The 27,557-nt window shown below is 40.0% G+C and overlaps 1 protein-coding gene across 1 annotated transcript in view; it reads left to right on the top strand.

Moving 5' to 3' along the window:
• Positions 1-27,557, top strand: part of LOC111870714 (suppressor of lurcher protein 1) — a gene marked incomplete at its 5' end in the record, with an annotated part of 329,242 nt that overhangs the window by 286,433 nt on the left and 15,252 nt on the right. The gene's annotated exons all lie outside the window — the stretch shown is intronic.

Below are 27,557 nucleotides of genomic sequence, written 5' to 3' on the forward strand. Positions count from 1 at the left end.
CTGAGTCACCAGTTGTAGCCCACGTAAGTATATTTACATATACAGCTTAAGCAAAATGTTATAAAGTAAACGTGTAACCTGTTCCCTACACATCACAGAGCACATTCTCATCCAGCCACAACTGTTAACACAAACAGGTATGAAGGGGTCTGCTGTTTATATCGTAATACCAACTTGAGGCAAATTTTCTGTTGGTATATAATATGACACGTTGCACTGGTATGGATCCATATCGGTAGTTCAGTGACTATATATATTCCTATATTTACTGCCTGATGATGTCTTGTACGACCGAAACATGTAGCAGGAATAAAAAAGCCTAATTGTAAAACATTAAAAAGTGAGTATATTTATTGTGTGACGGTTAACCAAATTCCTATATATATATATATTTGCTTGCGTGCGTGCCTGCGTGTGTGTGTGTGTGTGAAGCGATGACATCAGACTCTACAACCAAGAACTTCCAACGACAATGTCACTAAAGAAGAATTCTTGTACACAAAATTATATTTCATGCTGCTTTTATTGACGGTTTAATTTATATTAACAAAGTCCAATTTATAAATAGAACTTTCATACCTTTATATTTTATCTCGTCATGTATTTGAAAGTATCACCCGTGCAGTGAAAAAATCGACGCAAGAAATAGCTTTTGCCCAAAGATGGTCGTCCACGGCTGAAATATGTCGTAAACACATATTAAACATAAAATGTGATAAAGCAATCTTCTAGGACTGTATACTCGTAATTACATTACAAGACTGTTCTACGAGCACACACAGGCGCGAGCGCCCACGTGTATGTGTTCGTGTGCGTATGTGCGTGAGGGAGATTCTCTTTCCGTTTAACGGTCTAGACAATGGCTTTTCTTGATAAGTTTGCATATTTTTCCCCATTCTCTCCAGAAAAAATGTCGAGATAGCCCCTCGATTGGTCCACGACCACTTCAAAATCCTTTCCCGTTCATCAGTCCACCATCCGTCTGACGCTATAGAGTCTTGTTATTAAAAGCGTCTTTAAATAACCAACAAAAACACAGAACTGGAGAATTCATATAGGCCTACTTTTCCAGTTTGGTCGCAATTAGGTGCAAGAATAAACCCAGCAGACCTCCTAGAAGTTAATACCCTCTATCCAGTTTATGAGTTCTGATTCTTGGGCTGAGGAGCGCTACACGGCAGGGGCTTTGATTCTGCGTTACCGTTGTCCCAGTCTTATGTAAGTTGTCTCCTCTTGACTTAATAGCCTTGTCTGACCTTATTTTCTGTCGGGGTACTTACTCTTCGACTGTTACCCCACCTCTCTGCTAGAGGGTACAGCATTGCTCAGGAATAGTTAAGACGACGAGATCAATGGGATTTTCTGGCAGAGCTGCCCTTGATAAATGAGATCTTTCAGGATTAATGGAGGTACAGATAAAGCCTGTAAGTATTCACATTTCCCTTAAGATAAATGCATGTATTATAAGCGTAAGATATGAAAATATCAGCTGACAAAACAAAGGCCATCGACAATAGAGGGGAGATGTAAGAGTGAAAGCATAAATTGAGGAATAGTAGAACAGGTAAATTTATTTCAGTACCTTGGATTCAAATTAGCAACATGAAGATAGGTACAGAAGAAAATATACAAAAAATGTAGTAGGTTAGTTGATGCTATCAAAAGTCATGGTACGAAAGACATAACTTAGGATGAACAATTTTCTGCTTAATATGCTCATTAACTATGGCAGTGCATATGCTAATAGTACAAAATGATGAAAGGATAGAAAAATCTTAGATGAGGTTCCTGAGGTCTGCATCAGGAGTTTACGCTGTGAAGTAAAATAAAGATTGAAGAAATGTGAAAGCGACTGGAAACGGAGTAGCAGGAGATATTTAGTTCCAAACTTGCTATAACGTGTGGAACAAGTGATCGCCGAAAGTCAATCATGACAGGTAAATGTTTACGTATAATCCCATATGAATTTGACCACTGACCTCGAAGGGGATTTTTCTGTTGTCTGCCCAGTAACTGTTACGAAAGAAAAAAATAGGAACTGTAACTAACTGCACAGCGAAAAGAGGAATTAGTACGCGCTTTCGTGGTCAAAAACTCTCCCGCATTATGTGGAAACCAAATGTCCTTTACGTCTTGGTCTTCCTAGTGGTCTCTTTCTTTCTGGCTTTCCCATCAATATCCTATACTTGTATGCATTCCTTTCCTCTCACATTCGTGCTACATGTCCTGTCCACCTCATCCCCCTTCACTTGGTCATTCAAATTATGCTTGGAAAAGAGTAGATATTATGAAGCTCCTCATTATGCAGTTTTCTCCAACCTCCTGTCACTTCATCTCCCTTCGGTCCAAATATTCTCCTCAACACCCTGTTCTCAAACACCCTTAGTATGTGTTCCTACCTTAATATCAGAGACCAAGTTTCACACCCATACAGAGCCACAGGTAAAATTCTAATTTTTATGATTTTGGATGGCAGACGAGAAGACAAAATTTCCCGCGTTCAATGCCCTCTTAATTTTCTCCTGAATCAGGTTCGGATTTTTTATCTTCTTCTTCTATGGCGCAAGAGCCCGATGTCGGGTCTTGGCCTCCCTTGCCCAGCCCCTCCATTCCCCTCTGCCCTGCGCTGCTCTCTTCCTGTTCCTTACACCCATTCACTTCTTCGCATCTTCTTTCACCGCATCAATCCATCGAGTTCTTGGTTTCCCAGCGCGTCTCCTGCCGCCTGTTGTGCTATATAATATTTTCTTTGGGCTACGCTCCTCATCCATTCTCTGTACATGCACAGCCCATTGCAATCTCTTAAGCTTTATCGTCACTGAGACCCCTGGCTCCTTATACAATTAGTATAACTCTTTATTATATCTTATTCTCAATGTCCCATTCTCCTTTATTGGTCCATAAATTCATCTTAGGATTTTCCTCGAAAGAATTGATGACTGATTCCCCTTTCTTGTTTAGCGTCCAACCCTCACATCCGTAAGAAGCACCGGTCTTATCATTGTTTTATATATTTTTGTTTTAATCGCTCGGTGTATATCCTTTGATCTAAAAGCTGATAGTAACGAGAAATATGCATTATTCGCTACTTTTATTATTCTTGTTATTTCATGATTTCCCTCTCCATCTTTGTGGAATTTCGATCCTAAATATATGAAGTCTTCAACTATTTCTATCCCATCCCCTTCCGTGTTAATTTCTCCAGTCTGCCTTGGATTCCTTCTGGACTGTATCAGCATTTTAGATTTATTTACATTCACTTCTAAGCCAGTTGTTTTTGCTATGATCTTTATTTCTTTATATGTCTCCTTCATTGCTCCTAGGGATCTCGATACTATAATAATATCATCCGCATACGCCATTATTTGCGTTTGTTTATACGCTGTTGTGTTCCTTGTGTCTACACTACATTTCCTCACTATATATTCCAATACCAAGTTAAACAGTGATGGTGCCAAACTATCTCCCTGTTTTAATCCTTGATTTGTCTTAAAGCATTCTGTTAACTGGTTCTGGACTTTAACTTGATTAATTGTTTCTGTCATGGTTAAGTTAATTATTCTGCTTAGTTTTGTTGGAATACCAAAAGTGGACATAATCATCCTTAATTTCTTCCTTATTATTGTATCATATGCTTGTTTAAAATCTATGAATCATAAGTAAATATCTATATTAAATTCTCAGCATTTCTCAGTTATTTGTCTCAGGGTAAATAAATTGTCTATTGTTGACCTATTGGATCGAAATCCTGATTGATATTCTCCTATTATTTTTTTCTATATATGGATCCAGTCTCTTTTTTTTTAGTATCCTTGTTAAAATTTTATATGCTGTCGGTAGTAGTGATATACCTTTATAGTTACTACATGTTAATTTATCCCCTTTTTAAATATGGGACATATAATGCTCTTTCCCCAATCTTCTGGTATCTTTTCTTCTTCCCACGCTTTATTTATAATTCTGTGGATTGTTATTATTCCTTCTTGTCCTCCTGCCTTCAATAATTCTGCTGGTATGTTGTCTCCTCCTGGTGCTTTATTTAGTTTTTGTTCCTTTAATGCTTCTTCCACTTCTTCCTTTGTTGGGGGCTCTATTATTTCTTCATCTTCCCCTTCTCCATCGTCTATATTTTCTTCTTCATTGTCCTCGTTATCTTTCACGTTCTGATTTTGATTTAATAATTGTTCTACATATTCTTTCCATGTATTCATAATCTCTGTTTTATTATTTATTAGAAGCCCCTTTTGTCTCTGATAAATCCTGTTTTTGTTTTGAAACCTTCTTTCATATATTTTATTCGACCAAAGGCATTTTTTGTTTTGTTATTTTTTAAGTTTTGATTTGTTATAGTCGTTCCCAAATATCTTAACTGTGCCACATTTTTCAAAACATCTGTTATCTATCTTTATGTCACGATTTTGCCCTGCATTCTTGTGACTAGACATCAACATATACTTAGTTTTCTCTGCTTTTACTTCTAGACCAACCTCCTTGCTAGTGTCAAGGTTTATATTTTTCTTTATGGTATCTATGTTATCTCCCATTAGAGTCACATTATTAGCATATACCAACAGCTGATGTATCTCGTTTAATTTCAGTTCCACCTGGTTTTCCTGAACATTCCTAATGGCATATTCTAAAGTAAAGTTGAAAAGCAGTGGCGATAAAGCATCGAAAATTATCAGACAAATGTTTACCCATACGAACTCTACTATACGTTTCATATAAACACATTTTAATCAGCCTATCTAGTTTCATGGGTACTCCAAACTCTATGAGAATTTTGTACAATACTTCCCTCCGAACTGAATAAGAGACTTTCAAAAATAGCTTGTTTACTGACTCATTGTACTCCCATTTTTATTTCAGTATCTGACGAATACAAAAGATCTGATCAGTAGTTGGTCTGTTACGTCGAAACCCGAAGTGATAATCCCCAATAATATAATCATTTTTTGTTTCAAGATCGTTAACTATTAACGAGCCTACACTTTACATTATAAACACCATTTCATGCAGAACGTTTAAGTAGATCTGTGATATATCTCCACATAAAATTATTTTTATATGCATGGTTCATGGCTGTGGGTCAGTAGTACCTTTGTTACAGCCCTGAGACCAAAAGTTAAATTTGGATTTCCTGCAGAGTAAGGTTACATTTTGTGGACAAACGGAAGCTATGTGATCTCTCCACCTACCGGAAATGGCTAAAAAGCGGAAATTACATCATCTGTAATCAAACAAAATGAAACATAAATTACACAAATAGAATGCAACGAGAAACAGTGTATTTATTCTATTAAGCAATACGGCAATTGTCAATTAGTGATACCAGTAGGCCTTTTATGTTCTTCATTGAGGTATATTTGATATATGCGTATATGAAATTCCAATAACTGACCCTAATCCAGTCTTCAGCTAATTGGCTGTCATTATACTGAGAGATTTATGTAAATTTTTATTTTAATAATACCGACGAGACTTGGGATGGAACGTTCCGAGTGCTTAAATCTAGACATCTACCATTAATATTGAAATGAAGGATTCATTGGGATAATAATAACGAATTACCCAAACAAGGGAATAGAGTCCACCTCGTGAAATATCGTACATGGCAGATGTTCCTGAGACAACAAGCAATGTCTATCATCACGTTAGTATTATCATGTGTTTGTGGGCTTGAGTAATAATAACGGGTTTAGATTGGATGATTGGACTAATGAACACCTTATTTTACAATCTCTCTTAATCACAATAACTTATAATAACTCGCAATAAATGACTGCCTAGTTCTCGTTCCATTCTGACTGAACTACAACTGGCACCATTCAGGTCTCTCCCTACTCTGATCAGAACTATGACTAACTTCCAACTATGACTGACCTGAATTATAACTACCTTGAACTACGACTGACTTCATTCTGATCTGAACTACGACTGACTTCCAACTATGACTGACTTGAACTACGACTGAATTCCAACTATAATTGACTTGAATTATGACTGACTTCATTCTGATCTGAACTGCGACTGACTTCCAACTATGAATGACTTTAACTACGACTGATTTCATTCTGATCTGAATTACGACTGACTTCCAACTATAACTGACTTGAACTATGACTGACTTCATTCTGAGCTGAACTACGACTGACTTCCATCTATGAATGACTTTAACTACGACTGACTTCCAACTAACTGACTTGAACTAAGACTGACTTAATTCTGATCTGAACTACGACTTATATAGCGTATCTGTAAACAAGGAAATATTTGTTGATCACTCGTATCCATGGAAGTGTGTTCCGTACCGAGTTGGTTTCCAGGACTCAATCTCAACGGAAATGTATTTGTCAACTTGTTTCCTAGCAATTGGTCTACATGTCACAGTATAATTAGAGCCTATGCAGCCTAATTTCGGGAGTAATGGAACAACGCCTGCCGTGCCCTATTCCTGATCTGCTTGAGTAAGTCATTTGATAAGTGACGGCAGAGAACCGCTGCACAGAAATCCGTCTGTCAGTTGGGAGTGTTGCAGTTGAGTGCATGTGCGACGGGTACATGTAATGGAACTGAGCAACTGTCCGCTGGAAGATCCGTGACAAGTTTCTCGTCGAGGTTCATTAAAGTCAAGTGACGAAAACTTCAAAATACGCATAAACGTAATGAACTGTAATTCAAATTCTAATGAGAAAACTTGTCAAATGGAGTAAAGTTGCGTTATTTGTTTGTGATATAAATATGTAGAATTTCAATTTGCTCTTGCTGTCAAACTGCTCATTCCTTATGCATGCGTACTGTTAGGCACTGGAGCTTCAGCATTGTCCTTCCGTCTGGCGAAAGATTCACTGTCTGACTGCACAAAACAGATTTACTTTAGAGAAATTAACAGAGGCTTGTCTGGTAAAGAATTACGCGTCTTCTTTCGAACCCGAGATCCGTCTGCACCCGTTTCTTCAAAATCCATGAAAATGTTGTTCTCTCATCTGCATCAACAGCTCTTCAAGCCAACCTAGTACAATAGAATAATTATTGTACATGACAGCAAATTAGCTCATAGAATGCAAATTCAGATTGCTAATAAATGATAAATAATAATAATAATAATAATAATAATAATAATAATAATAAAAAGATATTCCCTCTATTTGTTCCTGAAATGCCTGCCGGTTTCACGTCTTATATTGTTCAGATTATCCCCATTTAACTCGCTTGGATCCTGTAACCATTGCAATTGGGCCTGCTTTCTTTGATCTAATAATTTTGAGCATCCTTCAACAAACCATGACTTATGCTTCTTCAGTTTATAATAAACTAGACTCTCTTTGGCAGACATTTTTATATTCTCTCTAATAGTTTCCCAAGTTTTATTAACATCCACCTCAGTGTCCAAGTTTTCCAAAGCCGCAAACATATTTGAGATTTCAACACGATAATGCTCTCTACCCACTTAACTCATTTGTTGTCTGATGGAATAAACGAACTTTCTTACGATAATTGTGTCGGACACAGAAAATAATATGACAACACTATTAATTATTTTCTGTCACGTCTTGCTCAATTAAGAAAATGTTGAATCTAACTACATAAAAGATAATAGGATTTTGGAATTTTGTGCAGACACCTGTACAAAGTTGGATTTGAGGTTCTCACAGCGGTAGCTGCGAGAATTTCTGTCTTCTAAGATGTAACTACTTGTAGCCCGATGAAAGTCAATCGACGTTTCGGAAGAACATCGCCTCTTCTAGCTTACGTTACTTTTTGACCATGAAGATAGAGACGATATATTCCCCAGAAAGAATGGTTGATTTTCACCGGACTACACGGCGTTGTCCTGTAATATAGAACTCATCATATGTGAAAAGATTGTATAATGACCTTACTTCTTTGTTATCGTTCCGTCGTAAGCTGCTGCTAACACAGCGTCCGTAAGCCTAACTTAAGTTAGGTTTAGAAACTATCAAAAGTCGTATTATTAGTCTGTTATCATAAACATTGTAAGAAATGACTCAGTAAGTTACATCACTTCGTAATTCATCTCTGCGTTGGGCATCTTCGTTTAGATGGAAACAACTTCATGCATTGCGTCATTGTCATACATGACTCTGAGTGATTCACAGGAGAACTTGCAGCATACCCAGCACACAGATCCGTGTTACCCCACGACAACCTGCACGGGACCTACTAATATGAAAACCACTTCTATGAAAGTGCACTAAAATAGGACGTGGATATTTCTCCCCTCATTCCGTCACGATCCCTCAGCAAATAACGTCACAAGCTTCTCAGAAAACCTGGAAATGTAAAGTACAGTAGCGAGCAATATTCCTGATTTCGTTTTGCTGCAATATTAATTTCAAAATCAAACTAAGACAGCTCGCTGAACTTCTTGTTACACTCCCATCTCCTGCCGTCTTCAGACTGTACAACTGGCCCACACTGTCGAGCTCTCAGTTGAGGAACATAGTCTGCACAATATGTGCAGTAAACGAGAAAAAACTCCTTGGCCTTTAGTCCGCAAGCGAACTATACAGACCGAGCGACCGCCGCTTGTCGGCGAAGTTAGTGCCAACTTTTGCGGATAGAAGGTGTCACGTGGTCAGCACAACGGTTCCTCACGTTCGATAATCTCGGTTTTCTAGACGGGAGCCGCTATTTCCTTGAAATAGTTCATCAATTATCCTCACGAGGCTGAGTGGATTCTATTCCAGACCCACTAAATCTCGGAAAATCTGGTAGCGCCGGGAATGGAACCCGGGATCTCTGGATCTGCAGCAGGAACTCTGACCACTAGACCACAGTAAGTAAACGAGAAACCTTTGGCATTCTCGCGCTTATGCTACCAGAAGGGATTTTGGGGTTCTATATTCATGAGGTGTAATAAAACAATGCATGCTTTTCTCGCTGCAGACCACCCAGAGAAAGTGCAGTGAACTGAAGATAATGCTACAGTAAAAGTATCATATATTTCATACAGTTGTACTTAAATATCAACTTCACGTGTATTTATTGTACTACCCAGCAAAGATATTGTAACATGTATAGCTAGGCAACGGCTCTGTAAACACATTTCCTAGGTAACACAGGCAACTATAGAACTTCGGTTACTAAGGTTTTGATACACGCAGCATAAGTTTACCTGACTGAAAGCCAATATCAGCGGCAAAGAACTGTTCAAAGCACAGTAACAGATGAGAACGCAAATACTGTACTGTTGAAAGAGGTGATTTTTATACGGTTCGCCGAAACATTGTAACATGAGAGTTTGCTACACAAATTAACCACGTGTGGGGGCGGGGTCGAATACACCTTTGCGAGTCGTAGGAGGCGACGAAAAGGAAAGTCTCGAAAATATGGACGCGAGTCCCACGGGACTCGGACCCGGGAATGACTGCGCTGGCAAGAACCAGGAGCAATTGTAAACGACAGACCCGTCCTCTCGTCAGAGAAGGCGCCCATATCGACAAACCCGTAACCGTCCGACAATAATAAAAATCTAGTCGTAAGCCCCAGACGTGTGCTTGAGACCAAGACAGATTGGCCGACTGACCGTCGGTCGTAACATAAGACTCGACTCGACTTCAATAAGTTAATTAGGGGATTGCGGACTTAGGGAATTAAGGAATTGGCCTTGGCTTCGTACACATCGCCGAATTTCTTCCAGTAGCATCCAAGAGTTGAACTGCTGAGGACTTTACTTTATGTGTTATTGTTCCAGAAATCTTTTGAAGTGTTATAATTATTTGTAGTTACGACTGGTGACTGTCTAATAAATAGATTAATATAACCCAGAACCCATTAATTATTAGCCACGTATGCAGGGTACCTGAAAATACGAAAATATGAAATGCAATTAACATTTTTTAAATTAATTGTGACATGCTGGTTCTAAATCTGTACACACATTGCATCACATCATTTTCTGTACTGAACTTTAAGCCAAAAGGCATAATTCTTTTACTCCTACAATTTTGTCTCAGTATACTATAATTTCCATCAACCATAATGTAACAATATGATGCTTTATGGGTAAATACAAGTTTATTCTTGCTTAAATATGGTCATTATTCCAAATTGCACAATAAATGGTATGTATGTTCATTTCTCGCACAAGGAAAAATAGAATATAGCAAAAAAATGTGTCTTATCACTTTCAGACTGTCATTTATATGATCAGCGTACCTCCTCCGCCAGTTTTACTGAAAAACATCTTATTTCGTACATTTTATCAGTGAAAGTGAGTATTTGTTTTGTTGTGTTAGTCGAACGGCGGCGAATGTCATATTGCATGGCAATTGATTGCAAGCGTGTTATAGGCGTAAGAATAAATTCCACTGACTCTGAGACTGTCATATTCTATGTTTCATTGAAAGTTTATGATTGCCCATGTGACAGAGCCATACACGAAATCCATTTTAGAGTTAGGTTTTGCATCTGTACGGAGCTCTTATTTGAATATCACATGGATTGATACTTTGTCATGGTGGAAATTGCGTTAGTGACTTTCTCTACGTTACGGAGTTTTCTGACATCAGTTTCATATTGTGACATTTAGACCCATTTCTAGGCAATGTCCGAAATACGCGCATTTAACAATGGAACCAGTGTCGCAATATATGTTTTCTATATATTCACATATATCCATTGCTATGTGTTTTTTTCTTTTTATTGCTAATGGGCTGGAACTAAGTCCTTTGTACTGCGGCCACTTCTGGGCTATTGCACCAGCCCCAGATGATAAGTGAGGGTGATTGTGGAGCAATTGGTGGAATGAAGATTGGCAGAGGAAACCGAAGTACTAGGAGAAAACCTGCCCCAGCGCCACTTTGTCCACCACAAATCCCACTTGACCAGACCCGGGATCGAACCCGAGCCGCCGCGATGGGAAGCCAGCGACTAACCGCTTGAGGTATGGCGCGGCCATCCATTGCTATACAACGGACAAATAATATGCATTCTTGACAACAGAAGACGGTATTTTCCGTGGGGTCCGTGCTGAGGAGTTATCTTGAAGAAAATCAACTCTACAAGCAGTTGACATGAGTTGAGTTCAGGGCTCAGCTGTTAACCAGCGGGTAACAAAAGCGGAAGAATCTCCATTGCTAAGATTCGTACCAGGAAACGTCTAGTGAAGACACTGCAGAGGAATTGCCATTGCGGAGAGCTGCTACCGAGTAATAACTAATTGAAATCGGCAATAAAGTTATACACGTATTTATTTGTAGTTACAACCTGTAAGTGGTCAATAAATCTATTCACCAATCCAAATCCTGTCTATAGTCACTAATACACTTAAAATATTAACTCTGCGGAGGCTAGAAGTACCCTATTATACGCACACAAGTAATAATGCCTGTGCAATATCAGCCGTTAAACTTGCATTCAATTCAGTAAAGCTGGAAACTAGGCCCTTACACACAAACGTAACTCAGTTTACACGGCCTGGTTTCTTAGTGTTCTATTTTAAATATTCTTTGGCGAAGCGAAACTCAAAACTCGTTTCCATTTACAGTTTCAACATTAATCATGTTACAGTTTAATTTAAGCTATTATACAAACGTGTAAGTTGAGAGTCTTGTCTAGATGCTAACCTCGAAGTGAGTGGTCTCTTTGGTTCACTTTCAGGGTTAACGTTACAATGGAAAATGAAAGGACGATGCTGAACACTGCTTGCCTTGACCTAGCCTTAGGCCATTCCAGAAATTATTGCTTTTATTTATAAATTACTTACCTACTTACTCATGGAGCTTAGCCCTTCTGGAAGAGCAGCAAATTCTGCAGCTACTCAAGAATTTCCCAGCATTTTATGGAACCCGAAGGTTCATTACTGTGTTCAAAAGAGCCCTCTACTGTTCCTTATCCTGAGCCAGATCTATCCAATCCATCCCATCCCATCCTATCTCTCGAAGATCCATTCTAATATTGTCCACCCACCTACGCCTTGGTCTTCCCAGTGGTCTCTTTGCTTCTGGCTTTCCTTTATATATAAATACCCGAAGAAAATTAGTCTGATGCTGAAGGATTGCCAACAAAAGGGAGGGACGGAGTAAATATTTGGAGCAAATATGACTGTGGTATCAATTTTTGCTTTCAAATTTATCGGCCCATATTAGATGCTTAGTTTAATTTCTGTAGGCCTATTGAATGACATTTATATAGTGGGGTAACTCATAATATTGCTTCGATAAGTGGAGTAACAGAAAATTGAATTGCAAAGAATGGGCCACATTTCTAATATAACCGGCATTAAAATTGTTCCAAATAATAGTAAACTGAACTGAGTTACTATATGGACAATCGGACTTGACGTAGTAACAAGTTTGAAAAAAATATATTCCATAACACAATATACAAAACTTCCTACGGCGAAATTTGATCTTTGTTACGCTTAATGAAATATATGAAAACTGAAATATAAACAAGTAAAGTTGTCCCAAAACGAATTTCAGCAAAATCTGTGAAAGAATTTATGGGATATGTGGAGAATTCCATTAATGGCTTTTCTAAAACTAGATTTTATTGAGGATTAATATGGCCTGAAAATCTGAATTTCCCACCAATTTCTTGTGGAAACCTCGTCGACTTTCAACAAAACTTGTAACCGATTTATCTGATATATGGAAAGGTCCATTTAGAGCCTTATGTAAAGAAGGCTTTATTATGTATCAGTATGACTGAGAATTCGAAATTTTCCGACCCTTCTTCCATGTCAAGTTTTAAGGAGATATGTTCAAAGATTTAGAGCACCTAATTTTCCCGTTTTCACATGTTGAGGCTGGTTAGAATGCCGCTTCCCTAGCACTGCAAGACGTAGATGGCGACGAAAAGAGAATCCGGTAACTGAGGGTATGAATGGACCACCCTGTCGCTGGGAGACATAAATAGAGAGACCTGGTCCTCCAGGTTCGTGGCTGGACGCAAAGCTGCGACCCTGCTGTGTAAAAAACATTACTGTTGCGAAATCCAAAGAACTGGAAATCGGGTGGTCTCTTTCTCACGAATGAACAAATCTGACAGAGTTTTCTAAGGAAAGCTATATCTAAAAGAATTGTATTTTGCCAATGATTATGAGGGTGATGATGAATTATTCCATTACTTTACCACCCCAAAACAGCAGAATAATTTATTTTTATCGGTATATATATTTACCTCTCAAATACAATTTATTATTTTGTCCCACTTCCCTATCTCTACATGTTTCGACGCTATACAACCATCATAAGGTGCTCTACATGACCAAAATTGTTTCGCTGTATACTACAATTACATATCGATTGTATGCTATGTTGTTATTAATTACAATATAAAATTTGAATTGAGATTGAAATTAAAAATTAAAATTAAATTATCTTAATGTTATTTCTCGTTGGAAGATATTTACTTGAGATTGTATCTGTCGATATTGAATCTTGTTGTACTGCATTCCCTTATCTTATATTGTAATTAATAACAACATCGCATACACGCGATAAGTAATTGTAGCATACAGTGAAATAATTTTGGTAATACAGACAATACCTGATGAAAGTCGTGTACGGCAGGAACATATAATCATGGGATGAGATAATATGTTGCATTTGAGACTGAAATATTTATATATCTATATAAATAAAAATAGTATAGTAACAGGATGCATAAATACAATAGCAGAATAATATTGTATATACCTGTATTTATTTCCTATCGGCATTTATTCCAGACCTCTTCTACATGACGCGCAAAAGTGCAGTGTCATTCCATTATTTCAATTTGCATTTGAAAGATATTTTCCACTGTCAGTATTTTCAAATAAACTCGATACCACTATAAACACAAAACTCAATTTGATGGATTATAATGGAAATCTGTGCATTGATTTCAAAATAAATTGCATTTTTTTTATAATGGAGGCCCTCGTTTAGAATTCTGCATTTCAATTAACGTTAATCACGAAGTAATATTCCCGTGTCATATTCTCTTACTTCTTACTATTCACTAAGCCGTCTTCAAACTGTGGGAAGTTGAACGTGAATTATTTATTAGTAAGAATTTGCGTGAAAGTGAAATAACGGATTCTTTTGCTTGGAGTACAGTTTTAAGGATTGCATCCTTTTGCGTATATACATTGAACATATACAATTTTTACCGTCAAGATGACAATACCCATTTTATTTGTTTATTTATATAGCAGGTACTACATGTTTCGACCTCAAACGAGTCATCTTCAAGTGCTGCATGTTTCTCACACGCCATTACCGAACTGCAACGCTAACACTCACATTTTAATAAATGGTCCGTACAAGATAATATCTACTCAATTAAAAAATTGGACAAATCTAGACTACATATTGGTTAAAACTGACAGAATTAAGAATAAAAATAAAAATCATACATGTGATAAATTCGTATACATAACAATAGGTTAAACCTAATTTAACAATTAGGTGATACTAGGTTCAAAATTTGATATTTAAAATTAATTGTAAAATGATCTTTCAAAATGTTATAAGCTGCGACTAGCTGCTAGTTTGTTACTGCAGTAGACCACGCACAGGCTTCGTCAGGTTTCTTCTACTGTTTGCTGCACTGGCAAGTCGTGTTAGTATCGTAATGGTAACATTTTCTTAGATGTATAACCATCCTTATGATTAGCGTTGTCAGCAATATAGGTCCAATTTATAACTACTCGTATAAAATTTGTACGGCTTAGCTCTAACAATAATAAATTTGTTTCTCTAGTGAACAAATATTAAAATGAAGGAGGGATGCAAAATCTCAAAGAATGTGTTCGGAAACAGTGTGTTCTGAAGTGGAAACTCCAAAATGATTCTTTCACGGTTGTCTCAGAACCTTCAGTTGAAAATCGATTGCAATAGAATCCTGTTGTTTGTCAAATAATATCATACCCTAGACCAGGACACATTCCAGTTTATCGTTTGTAATCATAATTTGATTCTGTGTAGCCTATGTAGTTGATTTGGCGTCTTTAGCAATAGACTGATTTAAGAGGATCGTCTTTGGCCACCAGAAGATCTCAAACGGCATGTCATAGTGTGGAACTCTGGCCGGGTTACTTTGATTCTGACGAAAATGGGGAGTCAGTAAAAATGGCTTATTATTACAATTGTTTGAAATAATTGCCGTTGTTCTGTACCTTCGAGCTACAATTCTAGTCTTAGGGATTTCTGATGAAACCATAATCCCAGGTTTTCCTCCAATCTCTGTCGTTGTTACAGTGATATGTCTGTCAGAAGAAACTTCATGTTGCGTGTTGAAATGGTTTCTGTATCAGGAATAACTGACAGTAGAGTGCTGCTGTCTTTGAGGAGCTGTCAGCTTTGGTTCGGCTAAATTTATGGCTACTTCCTAACATGGAGGCCCTGATGTGGGTTACACCATTAGCTGCCGTCTTTGACTGTTCGTAACTACAAAGCCACAATCAAAGGAAAAACCAAAGTGATGCAAGGTTTCCTCCATCTAGGTCACAAAGTGCCGCAACTGAATGGAGTTCACGGATGTATTATGGAGAGTAATAAATCTTAATTAATAAAGTGAAGGCATAAAATGTTTAGGGCCCGGGTGGGGTACTAAGCTCTACTTGTAAATATATCACTGGATTGAATACACCCAGGAGAACTACATGTATGTGAGTGACTTTTTCGTTACAGAGTGCCCCACACTTTTTGGACCAGAGGCACTATAAGCTTTCCTTTGTCATTGTTGTGAGTGATGGTGTTGAGAAAAGACGACCATGTGGAAGTACTTCTGCTGTATGTATGATAAAGTAAGCGAGAAGCTGACGACCCTAAACACACATAATTCAGAACATCCTCCAGCTACCCCATATTGTTTGAAGAAGTCACTGAAAAGTTTAAAGAAACGGAGTCAGATTCGGATGAACCACTCATCGAACTTGAAGAAGCCTTTCTCGTGGTGCAATAGCCAGAGCAACGATGGAGGGTTTACAGTGACACAGAATTAATACTTGCAACGTATAGATAAGGTGTCAAAATTCAGTATTCACTGCATCTTCAAGACAAAATACTGACATCCTTACAATCTGCATATTCTTCAGGCACTAAGTGAGGGTTGTTCTGATAAATTCCTGGAGCTTTGTAAATGGGTGCTCAGAGGAAGGAAATAACTGCTTCAGATCTCTCGTGCTTCTCAATGTTTATGTATCGGGTGACGTCCGTGGAAAAGAAAGACACTGATTTTTGAGTAGATCATATAAGAAGCAGGGTGGTGGTATGTAGTGTTAAGGACCAAATAATTGACACATTCTTCTTCCGCAACCAAATGTTAGCTGAGAATTATCTTGACATTTGGAGAATTTTTTTTTTCAAAAGTTCTAGAAGAGTAGTGTTGATATTAGAGTTTTCCTGTCTCAGAATGGCTGGATGAATAATTCTCATAAAATTTGATTGGAAGGTGGGAATAAGTGTAATAGCCTCCAAGATCCATGCAACTTGTAGGATTTGAGGTTCTCATAGAGGTCCTTCTGAAGGATTCTACCTTCTGATATAACTGGGTACGTAGTAGCATAGTTGGTTGAAGCATTATGCTAAAACCGGAAGGTCGCAGGTTCGATTCCCGATGAGGTCATTGGATTTTTCAATTGACCTAATCCTTCCAGCCGCACTATGGCCCTGGGGGACCTCTCACAACCCTATGTGCCTAATACCAGGAATTTTCCTGGGTGGTAAAGGGCGGCCGGCGCGTAAGTCTGTCAACCTTACCGCCATTTGTGAGCCGATTGTCTAGAAGATGTGGGAGCCTCGACCTCTCACAACCCTATGTGCCTCCACGGCCTGCTACAGGGATAGCTTTACATTTTACCTGATACATAACGCCGAGTACTCCGCTCAAATGGGGCACGCGGTAGCGTAGTTGGTTGAGGCACTGTGCTACAAGCCGGAAAGACGCGGGTTCAAGTCCCGATGAGGTCATTGGATTCTTTAATTTACCTAATCATTCCAGCCGCGCTATGGCCCTGGGGTCGACTCAGACTCTAACAGAAATGAATACCAGGAATATTCTTGGAATGTCCTTAGGGGTAAAGGGCGGCCGGCGCGTAAGCCTGACAACCTTCCCGCCATCTACGAGCCGACTGTCTAGAAAATGTGGGACCCTCAACATCTCGCAACCCTATGGGCCTCCACGGCCTGTTACAGAAATACCTTTACTTTTCTTTTTTCTTTTTACTCTGTTGAAAAATTAACAAATGTTTCGGAGGAACTAGTCCACTCCATTTTACACCTGTTAATTTTCACTTGTGGGGCCATCTGAAATCCAAATCAGCCCGTCTCAAGGTCGCTATCTACACACAGAATAAATTCACACAATCATCCATGCCTTGAGTAGAATTCGAACCCACGATCCCAGCTTTCGAGCGAGAGAAGAATCTTCATGCCTTAGACCGCGCGGCCACTGTTATCGGCAGTATTGACTATGGTGTCAGAATTAAGGAAAAGTCTGTAGTTTTCACATTCATGACTTAATTTCATCAGCTATGGTGGCCCTGCCACACGCCAAGCTGTTACAAGCATGAGATCATGAGGTCCGGATCACAAAGCAGAGCGGCGCTGAGTCACAGCAGTGTCGGTGCTACGCACCCTTGACCTGAATTCCGGGGAAATTTAAATAAAAAGTAACCTGCATATTATTACAAATGAATTGAAAAACTATGCGATGGACATAACTGTTGTTTGCCCAGTAACAATTACACNTACAATAATTATTGTTTATAAGTAAAGATATTAATGTAGAGTAAATTTGTTCATATTATCTTGGATAATTCGGAACTTTAGCTGTAATCTCACATCTATATGTTTAAAGGTCATTTACTGCACTTTGTTTTCCTTCGTTTCCGCTCCGAAAGGCATGTTGCAATTCTACCTACAATCGCCACACCTATCCCGCGTGGAGGAGAGGTCATATATTTGCACCGTAACGCTGCGACACGTAGGCGGCGGAAAAAGGGAACTCATTTCCTGGGGGTTTAACCGGACCACCCTGTTCTTAATGGAAATAAATACGGGGACCTTGCCCTCCAGGTTGGGGAAGTCTCGAATCTGTGACAGTAAAATGTGGTCATGAGTCCCGTTGGACTGTGACCTGAGAATCACTGCCCTGGTGAGGACCAGCAGCAATTTCAAACGACAGTCCAATCCTCTCGTCAGAGAGGCTGTTAACATAAGGTTTATGACCGCAAGTGTTCAGTTGGAAAAAATAATACTGGTCATGAGTCTCAAGGGGCTTATCGTCTAAACGAACTGATTGGCAATAAACAGCCAGTCGTAAAGTAACTCTGACTCTGACTCTGACTCTCCATTCCTCGTGATCACTGCCGTAAATTTTAACAAAATTACATAGTATGAAGCCCCTCAAGACAATCTGTTACACCGTGCGCTCTATTGCTATTCGCAAGACTGTACAGGTATCAATTGCTTTGTAGTACAAGCACTTCTGCCTAGTTTGGATTGTGATGTGATGCACTAAGAGAGAGAAGCTGTTGCTAAAATAACTAGGCTGATGAAATAGAAGTCATTGTCCGGGACGTAGGTCATCCGACATACAGAAGCTGTAAAATCTAGCTACTGCCAACATTGCAAAATATCCCAACAGTAAAAATTAAATTACAGAATAGTTGATCTGTCTGCCGTTAGTAGCAGGATTGGAGGAAAATACCCTGCAGGCAGTCTGTCAATAATGAATACTTTCTTTCCCGCTTCGGTACATATATTTCAGCTGAAGTTGGTATCACTGGCAGGACAACTGGATCATCAGCGATTCAGCGAGATCAAATCATTTAACATTATACAAGTTCTACAAGCCTTTTGATACATGTTCCCTAAGGGTTTTTTCCTCTTGAAAATCTTTTTTTTTTCTTTCTCTTTGCGTCACGTAAATTGTCACTGTCCTTTACAAACACAACCAGATTCTTTAAGGGGATATGAAATAACATACTATTCAACTCACTTAAAAAAAAATTAAAGTTGTCCCTGTGCTTAACGAATTAAGCACTACGCCATGAAGGACTATGGGGGAGTATAGATCCACATTTTCTTGACCTCGGCACTAGCTGTGAGTGAGTGGTCACTTTACGCCCCGAGAAAGAGCCACCGGTATCCATTGTATAGGAGGTTGGGTGGACCCCAGAGCCTGTCTGGACGACTTGGAGAAGAGAAAATTCATGATTTATTTAATCCGTCTTGCAGTGCATACACTCATTTTTCTCCTTCTCTCCCTCGCACTACATGTTTCGGCATAATAATGCCATCTTCAGGTGCTTACTTATCCACGTCAAACCAGTTCATTGCATGCCATGTTCACACATTAAAATAACTAAAATATGTATCTATCATATACATTGTCCAACGTTAAAAATATTAAAATTGTTCNGATAAATTAGTTCATTAATCTGAATTCTGAATGCTAATTCTGAGCAGAGTCTGCACATGTTATTCATACCTCGCTGCAGTGCTCCAGTCTTGCTGTCACCCAGTCCAAACATTTTGAGGCTCCAGCGTGACTAAAGCGTTCTGATGATGGCATACAATATACGGATTGCTGAGTTTTGGGGTTTTCCATCTTCTAGCATTTTAAAGAACACGACGTTTCGTAAACTAGATCCAGCAGAGTAGGTGCCTCCCATCCTTTCACCTGAGNAGACTAGTGTTTTGTTTACATGTGTCGGTACTTGTCACTACATCGAAGCAGAGGTAATACCTCACACCTCACTCAAACCAGAGGGACCTGAACCCAATTGGCACTAAGGGAAGTCAGGCCTCCCTCCTACCCGAGCGAGGTATGTAATTTGGAAATAGAAAGAGAGAAGCCCAGTTGACACCAAAAGAGGAAGGTATTTTGGGACGAGAGAGAAATTCTAAAGAACTAACAGCTTGAAACTTTCCTTACGCAGTTCCGAGAATGTAAAGCTTATGACGGGTCACAATCCCCGGACTTAAACCAAACCAGTCCGACACTCTCCCTACTTTTACAAAGAGCCCTATGCTCTAATAAAATAGAAATCTGTCCAAAAAGACGCTGGAGAGAACATTTTGTCACGTAGAGAGATGGCCCTCTGACCGGTCATAACTCTCCAAATGTTAAAAACCGCTTTTAGAAAGAAGCGGCGAACTGTTTCAATAGTCGAGGAAAGGGACCAATTTTCAACTCCCGATTGGTCACGGCAGTCAAATGGTTTAGGAATCCGATATTACCCGTTATCTTGTAGTGGACACCTTCGGAATACTCTTTAGCGAATTTCCCTTCATTCAACTTCTAAATATCATACAATAACCTTTTTCGGTGCAGCGTAAGGTATGTGACAATTTAGGCCTCAAATTCGTCACAGACCTACCCTTAGAAGACCCTGAGATTGAACGCCCTCAATCCACTGTGAAAGCGCGTGAACCCAACTTTCGGCGCGAAACAGCTGGCCATTGGAGGAATGAGAAATTCTATCGAAACCCTCCCCCATATTGTCTAAATCCAGCCAACCCGAAGGTTTGGAGGGCGATAACGAGGCGTTCCCAAATTTTCACAGAACCTCTGAATCTTCAAAAACAGCGAGTTTGTTCTTTTTTCAAAAGTCTCGCAACAACAGTTAAACTCGCCGGATGCGGANTGAATTGTTTCAATAGTCAAGGAATGGGACCAATTTTCAACACCCGACTGGTCACGGCAGTCAAATGTTTTAGGAATCCGAATATTACCCGCTATCTTGTAGTGGAGACCTTCGGAATACTCTTTAGCGAATTTCCCTTCATTCAAGTTCTAAATATCATACAATAACCTTTGTCTGTGTAGCGTGACGAATGTGACAATTTAGGCCTCAAATTCGTCACGGACCCACCCTTAGAAGATCCTGAGACTGAACCCCCTTGATCCACCCCGGGTCAGAAAGACTGTGAAAGCGCGTGAACCCAATTTTCGGCGTGAAACAGCTGACCATTGGAGGAATGAGAAATTCTATCGAACCCCTCCCCCTTATTATCTAAATCCAGCCAACCTGGAGATTTTGAGGATGGTAACGAGGCGTTCCCAAATTTTCACAGGACCTCTGAATCTTCAAAAACAGAGAGTTTGTTCTTTTTTTCAAAAGTCTCGCAACAACAGTTAAACTCGCCGGATGCGGAGTTAGCCCTCTCGGTCGACTGTTAAGTGAAATTAATATCGGAGTATTCGAAAGCTAAATCAAGAAATTTAATATTGAAAAGAAACGCGAGTGAGTGCGAACTGGTGATCCTCTCAAACACCATACACGCAGTGGTAGCGGTAACCTGTACAAGTCCCCAAGTGCTCGATAATAGTGCGAACGGTGCATGGTGACAAGGCTTGCAGGAGAGTGTAACCAAGTANTTTTCGGCGTGAAACAGCTGACCATTGGAGGAATGAGAAATTCTATCGAACCCCTCCCCCTTATTATCTAAATCCAGCCAACCTGGAGATTTTGAGGATGGTAACGAGGCGTTCCCAAATTTTCACAGGACCTCTGAATCTTCAAAAACAGAGAGTTTGTTCTTTTTTTCAAAAGTCTCGCAACAACAGTTAAACTCGCCGGATGCGGAGTTAGCCCTCTCGGTCGACTGTTACGTGAAATTAATATCGGGGTGTTCGAAAGCTAAATCAAGAAATTTATAATTGAAAAGAAACGCGAGTGAGTGCGAACTGGTGATCCTCTCAAACACCACACACGCAGTGGTAGCGGTAACCTATACAAGTCCCCAAGTGCTCGATAATAGTGCGAACGGTGCATGGTGACAAGGCTTGCAGGAGAGTGTAACCAAGTAGCAACAACCCGTTCATTTTGTAGAATACGAGCTCTCCCTTACCGAGAGTAGCCAAGTAACGATCTGAGCTGTGTCTCAGTGACTACCAGATTACAAAACAATAAAGGAAGTGGTGCCAAGTGTTTGTGTTTCTAGTGTGTTCTTTTTTCCTTGTCGAAGTAAGGCCCGAAAACGACCTGAGCCAGAGTCTCACTCTACCCACGACTAGCCCGATCACCATCAGCTCCCCACCCCGTCCACCTTTTTCCTTCACTTCGCAGCTGTATCCCCAGTTGCTGGCGCCCATAGACAATCCTGGCCAAGTCCCGGACCTGAAACCCCTTTCCATAGTGAAGAGAAGTGGTGGAGTCGGAGAAGCGGTGGAGCCAGGTAAAGCCCGACCTAGCTGCAAGCCCAACGACCAACGACGGCAGCGGCGACAACGGCAAGAGAAAGGAAGGACGGTAAAAGAATAGTGACCAACCGGTGGGACTTGAAGCCTCACTGAGTGGGACGGTAAAAACTCGCCCGTACAGCCCGTAGCCAGTTGCTATACTGACTACGCTACCTCTGCTCATTCAACTAACTTAACTGTTTAAAAATAAAAAATACGGTATAACGCCAGGACGTTTCGTAGACATTACATGATAAATTAATTCATTAATCTGAATTCTGAATGCTAATTCTGAGCAGAGTCTGCAAAATGTTATTCATACCTCGCTGCAGTGCTCCAGTCTTGCTGTCACCCAGTCCAAACATTTTGAGGCTCCAGCGTGACTAAAGCGTTCTGATGATGGCATACAATATATGGATTGCTGAGTTTTGGGGTTTTCCATCTTCTAGCATTTTAAAGAACACGACGTTTCGTAAACTAGATCCAGCAGAGTAGGTGCCTCCCATCCTTTCACCTGAGAATGGAAACGGATTCAGCTTCCGAAACTCTGTGTTCTTTAGAATACCAGACGGTGGGCAAATTCCAAAAAATCGGCAATTCCGTATGTTAAGCATTTGAAATTACTGATGAATTATCCTTTAAATATTAAATTGGAAGGTTTAGCAGTTCCCAGTCTCTGGCTACGATTTCCACAGAAAACCCTTTCGTCGATCTGCTGTTAGGCCATATAAACTGTAGCCATCAGGAATTCGTTAATTTCATTGAATATGGACTTTTTCGCCAAAAGTGAAGATTGCAATACCAGCGGAAGCATTGGTGCTTCTCACTGCAGTTTATCTCTGCCATCTCTGGTCCTGTTCATAACCACATACCTCCAGTCGTAAAACTTAACTCATTATATGCCTACAGAAATGTTTCATGTTCAGATATTTAAATTCAGTCCAAATACATAAAAATAAGTAATAATTAACCTGTTTGAAATACTGATCAGAACTAGACATATGGCCTCATTATGTAATGACATAAGGTGATATTAAAATCTGAAACTGAATTTCGTTTTAGTTTCATAGACTGAAAAAGTGAGCACAAAATTATTAAATAATTTCTTATCCAAGAACTTCGTCATTCTGTTAGCGATAATGAGAACACAAAAAATACCAAAGCAAGTAGAGATTTGTACATTGGTGAAGATTATTGTCACTTGCTAGTGACCAGACGCGGGGTTAGGAATGGTGGTTGGATTTATTGAAAGCTTATAGCTCGTAGGTACAAATACCTATAACAGTTTCACCAGTCTACGGATTCCACAAATCATTACTGAAGTACTCAGTCGTCTATGTCTTCATTAATCGTTGTTTGGTAGCGGCGTCTAACAATGAGACTCCAACTCCGACCTCCGACACATGACTTCCGACCCATGACTGAATAGATTTTCCCGATGGTCCTCGCTATATAGCCTCAACACGGAGAACATAGGAAACGTCGGAGGCAGAGAGTGAGTGAGAGAGCCGGCAGAGTAACTCCCCAGCAGAGGGAGAATGGCCACTAGTAGTCAGGCCCTTCCTTTCGTCGAAGAGGAGGCCTCACTTCAAAGTACGCAGAAGTCTGGAAAGAAAAGAATATGGTCATGGGATCCGACGGGACCCGAAATCAAGAGTGGCTGTGCCAGCGAGGTCCAGTAGCAGTTTACTGGACTGGACTGGACTGGAAGTTAATAAAAGTGCAGCGAGAGTCGAACAAATATTAAGTCATGTGTCCCGACGGGGCTCGAAAACAAGAACGACTATGCTGACGAAAGCCAGCAGCAATTTGATGGACTGGACTGGCTACAAAAATCGCCTTCAATAATTCTTCTGTTGTTGCATGTTTATTCGTTGGTCTGGAGAGTTATTTACCGTGCCGTTGCCTCGCAAAGGCCGTCTCTTCTTGTCCCATTATCCCAGCTTCTAGTCGTAATGTTACAATATTATTGAACCACACTGACGATACAATTGGACGAGAATTAATATTGTGTCCAGATTCCTGACAGCTGTGCCTTCATTTACTCAAAGGGCTACATACGGGTAGATAACACGATCATAAACATGTTATTTATACAGTTATAATATGTTGAATATTTATAAATGGTACAGAAAGACTGGTCGCATTATCCCGACTGGCAATTCCGCAGAGAAGCTCGTAGTGCTACTAGAATTGTTTCAGTTAGAATATTACGCACAAATTCATTTCCAGTCACATTGAAGATAGTCTGGAAACAGTTTAATTACATCTAAGTAATACATCCAGAATTTAACACGGAAGTGTACTTCCCAAACCAGAAGTTCTATTCCCTGCACACAAACATTTTATCATTCTCAAAAGAGTTTTCTCATTTGTGAAATAATTCTGTAATCTCCATGAATGTATGTGTTTGCATTGTCTGAGACCGACACCGTACAGATATCGTACATTATAACTCTTTGTATTGTTTTCGCATACTGCCAAATATTGAAATAACATTATGCCTGCATGGAACTTGAACCAGTCTATTCAACTTTTGCCAACCTCAGAAATATACTAGAAAGCTAATTCGAACTTTTCGCGTTATAGATCCAAAATATTTGCCTTTTGTGATACCGGTTTACATGTACTGTCACATTTATCATAACGCCACAACTTGTCAGCAGTGCGGAAAATTTACATCGCAATTGGCCTCAGAGTTTGAGGTGTGATCTAACAGTTTCATACTTTTGTTTTCTACCGTTCGAGTGCCTTGCTACGAGTCATTCTTTGATGGTTTTGGTGAACCAATTAACAGAAGTTCTACATGCTGGATCCCAGGTTACTTGCCACAGTATTCTTAACCTCCGCTTATGTTTCAGCAGACTCTCAGACCAGGTAGATCCTTATGAAGATCCGAGACTGTAATTCTGATTGCTGATTACGTAGAAGCTACAGACGCAATAAAGTCACGGGCCGCTTTATCAGCTTATTGCCACATGTTAATTAGTATTCCAGGTGAAAATAATTCAGAGGCCAGGTCTTGAAACTGCTCTCGGTTCCGAAAAATTCGTAGTTCTAACATGATCTAGCAAGTGGAAAACGACTGATACGTGATCTGAGTCCGGAATGTCAGAGACAGTGACCTCTGAAGCCGGACATTCTTGTGAAAAATAATATCGAACACGTCACCATTTCCAGCAGGAAAGTAATGAGTAGGATATTGTGATGCTGAACTAAGCTCAAAGTCACCGACCTCCGTTTGTCTAGGGGTAACGTTCCCACCTCATGACTTAAGGTAGATTTACGGCACGTAAAAGAACCTCATGTCTCTAGGAGACCACTGAGCTAAATTAGGCAAATTTTCCCGCACAAGTAGTTTCCAGTGCCTCCGGTAGATGGGGAAAGTGTTTGGTATCACTGCCAGATGAGGACCGAAACCTCGCTGACAGAAAGGGACTAATTATCAGATACAACTGCCAGTAGAGGGCCGACCTCGCTGGCAGAAAGGGGCTGAGAGCGGGCACCAGTACCGGTAGGGTATGGAGACAGTAAAAATTAAAGGGGGACGCACAATGGACCAATAACTGGTCTAAGTGCATGGAGAAACCCACCTTCTCTAACAATGAATGAATGAATGAATGAAGCTCAAAGTCTAAGTTACTTCACGACTGACGGTTTACCACCAGTCAGTTCTACTTGGTGTCAAGCCCCTTGAAACCCACAACCAGTAACTGAATAAGCTTTACACCTCGTCTCACTTATAACCTCTCGGCACGGATAACGTTGTGTTTGGATTCGATGCGGCAGAGATGCGTTTGCCGTGCTGTTGCTTAGCAACGACCGATTCGCGGACCACAGAAAACACCATTCCTCTGTTGTTGTACCATTATTGCATTTGTGTCTGTTGCTGCGGGTACGTGTTTACTGAGCCGTTGCCTAGAAACGGCTCTAGCATATTTACTTAAGTCCCGATCGTTGTATAGTAACGGGTCTACAGGCTACAATATCATTATAACGCCCATTGCCGGAAATCTGCATCGTATTTAATTTTTCGAGGTTTCATTAAATCCGCTTTAATTTCAAGTTTTCACGTGTCTTTCTCGATGCTTTCAAGATACTTTGAACCTTCAGTCATACCTTGAAAACGAATTTCGCTCCAACCAAGGCAGCCTCAAACGTGCGGATGGCTGACTGCTCGTCATGTGAGACTGCCAAACAGAATACTGATTAGGGAGTCCTGACAAATGACTGTGTATTGCTGAAAGCAAACGCAAAATCGAATTTCCTGTGGAATTGCCTGTGGATGAGCTTTCTCATTCTGCAGTAATGAAACAATTTATGGTCGTACACCGTAGACTCAGCCAAGTATACAACTGCTAAATGCGTAAAATTTATACCTACATTTCGCTTCCTGCTTTCTAAGAAAGGTCCGTTCAGTACTCTCAGGAGGGAAGATATCATGCTCACTCGCCTTAGGAGTGGTCGCAATTGCCTGACATAACGAACATTTGTTTTGAATTGATTCCACACGAGTTTGAAACCACCGTAGTGTGCCGGTTACTCTCTTACAGGTTCTAGTGGAATGCCCACGTTATGACAAAGGGCGTCTCATATTTCATCATCATACAACATTGCTCAATGTCCTTGGAGATGGTCGCCATAGCGTATCTTACGTTCTGCCAAGCCTGTTTAATTGTCAGAATTTTCTATTGCTTCTCGAAATACTTTTGACCATGTTATGTTACTCTTTATGTTTTATGGGCCAAGAATTACGAGTCCATGCCTAGTCTGACATAGTATTCTACCGTTTCAATGTGAATTATGCTTTGTTTAAATTTATTATTTTACTGCCAATCTGTAAGTCCCCTCTTACAATCTCGCTTCTAGGTATATATAGTTTTTATCATTATAACCCAAACTAAGTCATGGGCTTCATAATTATTTATGCACAAATGTAAATCGATATTGACGCACCCTAAAACCCGTACAATATTTTCGCAAATTCTTGCACCCGCGCTGTAGCTTCCTGCTTCAGATGTAGAAGCGGCCGAAAACTATTGAATCCTGGCAGAACTGCACGGATTCCTCCAGCGTTAAAACGACTGGAGCATAAATATTTTCATGCATTGGATAAAAATTTTCATCCAATATCATGTTTTAGAATGTCTCTACATTTCTTGTATAAATTCAGGGACTGCCGAACACGTGCAGGAAATGGCCGCGCCATAGCTCAAGCGGTTAGTCTCTGGCTTCCCATCGCGGCGGCTCGGGATCGATCCCGGGATCTGGTCAAGTGGGATTTGTGGTGGACAAAGTGGCGCTGTGGCAGGTTTTCTCCGAGTACTTCGGTTTCCCCTGCCAATCTTCATTCCACTAATTGCTCCACAATCACCCTCACCTGTCATCTGGGGCTGGTACAATAGGCC

The sequence above is a fragment of the Cryptotermes secundus genome, unplaced genomic scaffold (genome assembly GCF_002891405.2).
Source record: "Cryptotermes secundus unplaced genomic scaffold, Csec_1.0 scaffold59, whole genome shotgun sequence".
In the NCBI taxonomy this organism is placed as follows: Eukaryota; Metazoa; Arthropoda; class Insecta; order Blattodea; family Kalotermitidae; genus Cryptotermes; species Cryptotermes secundus.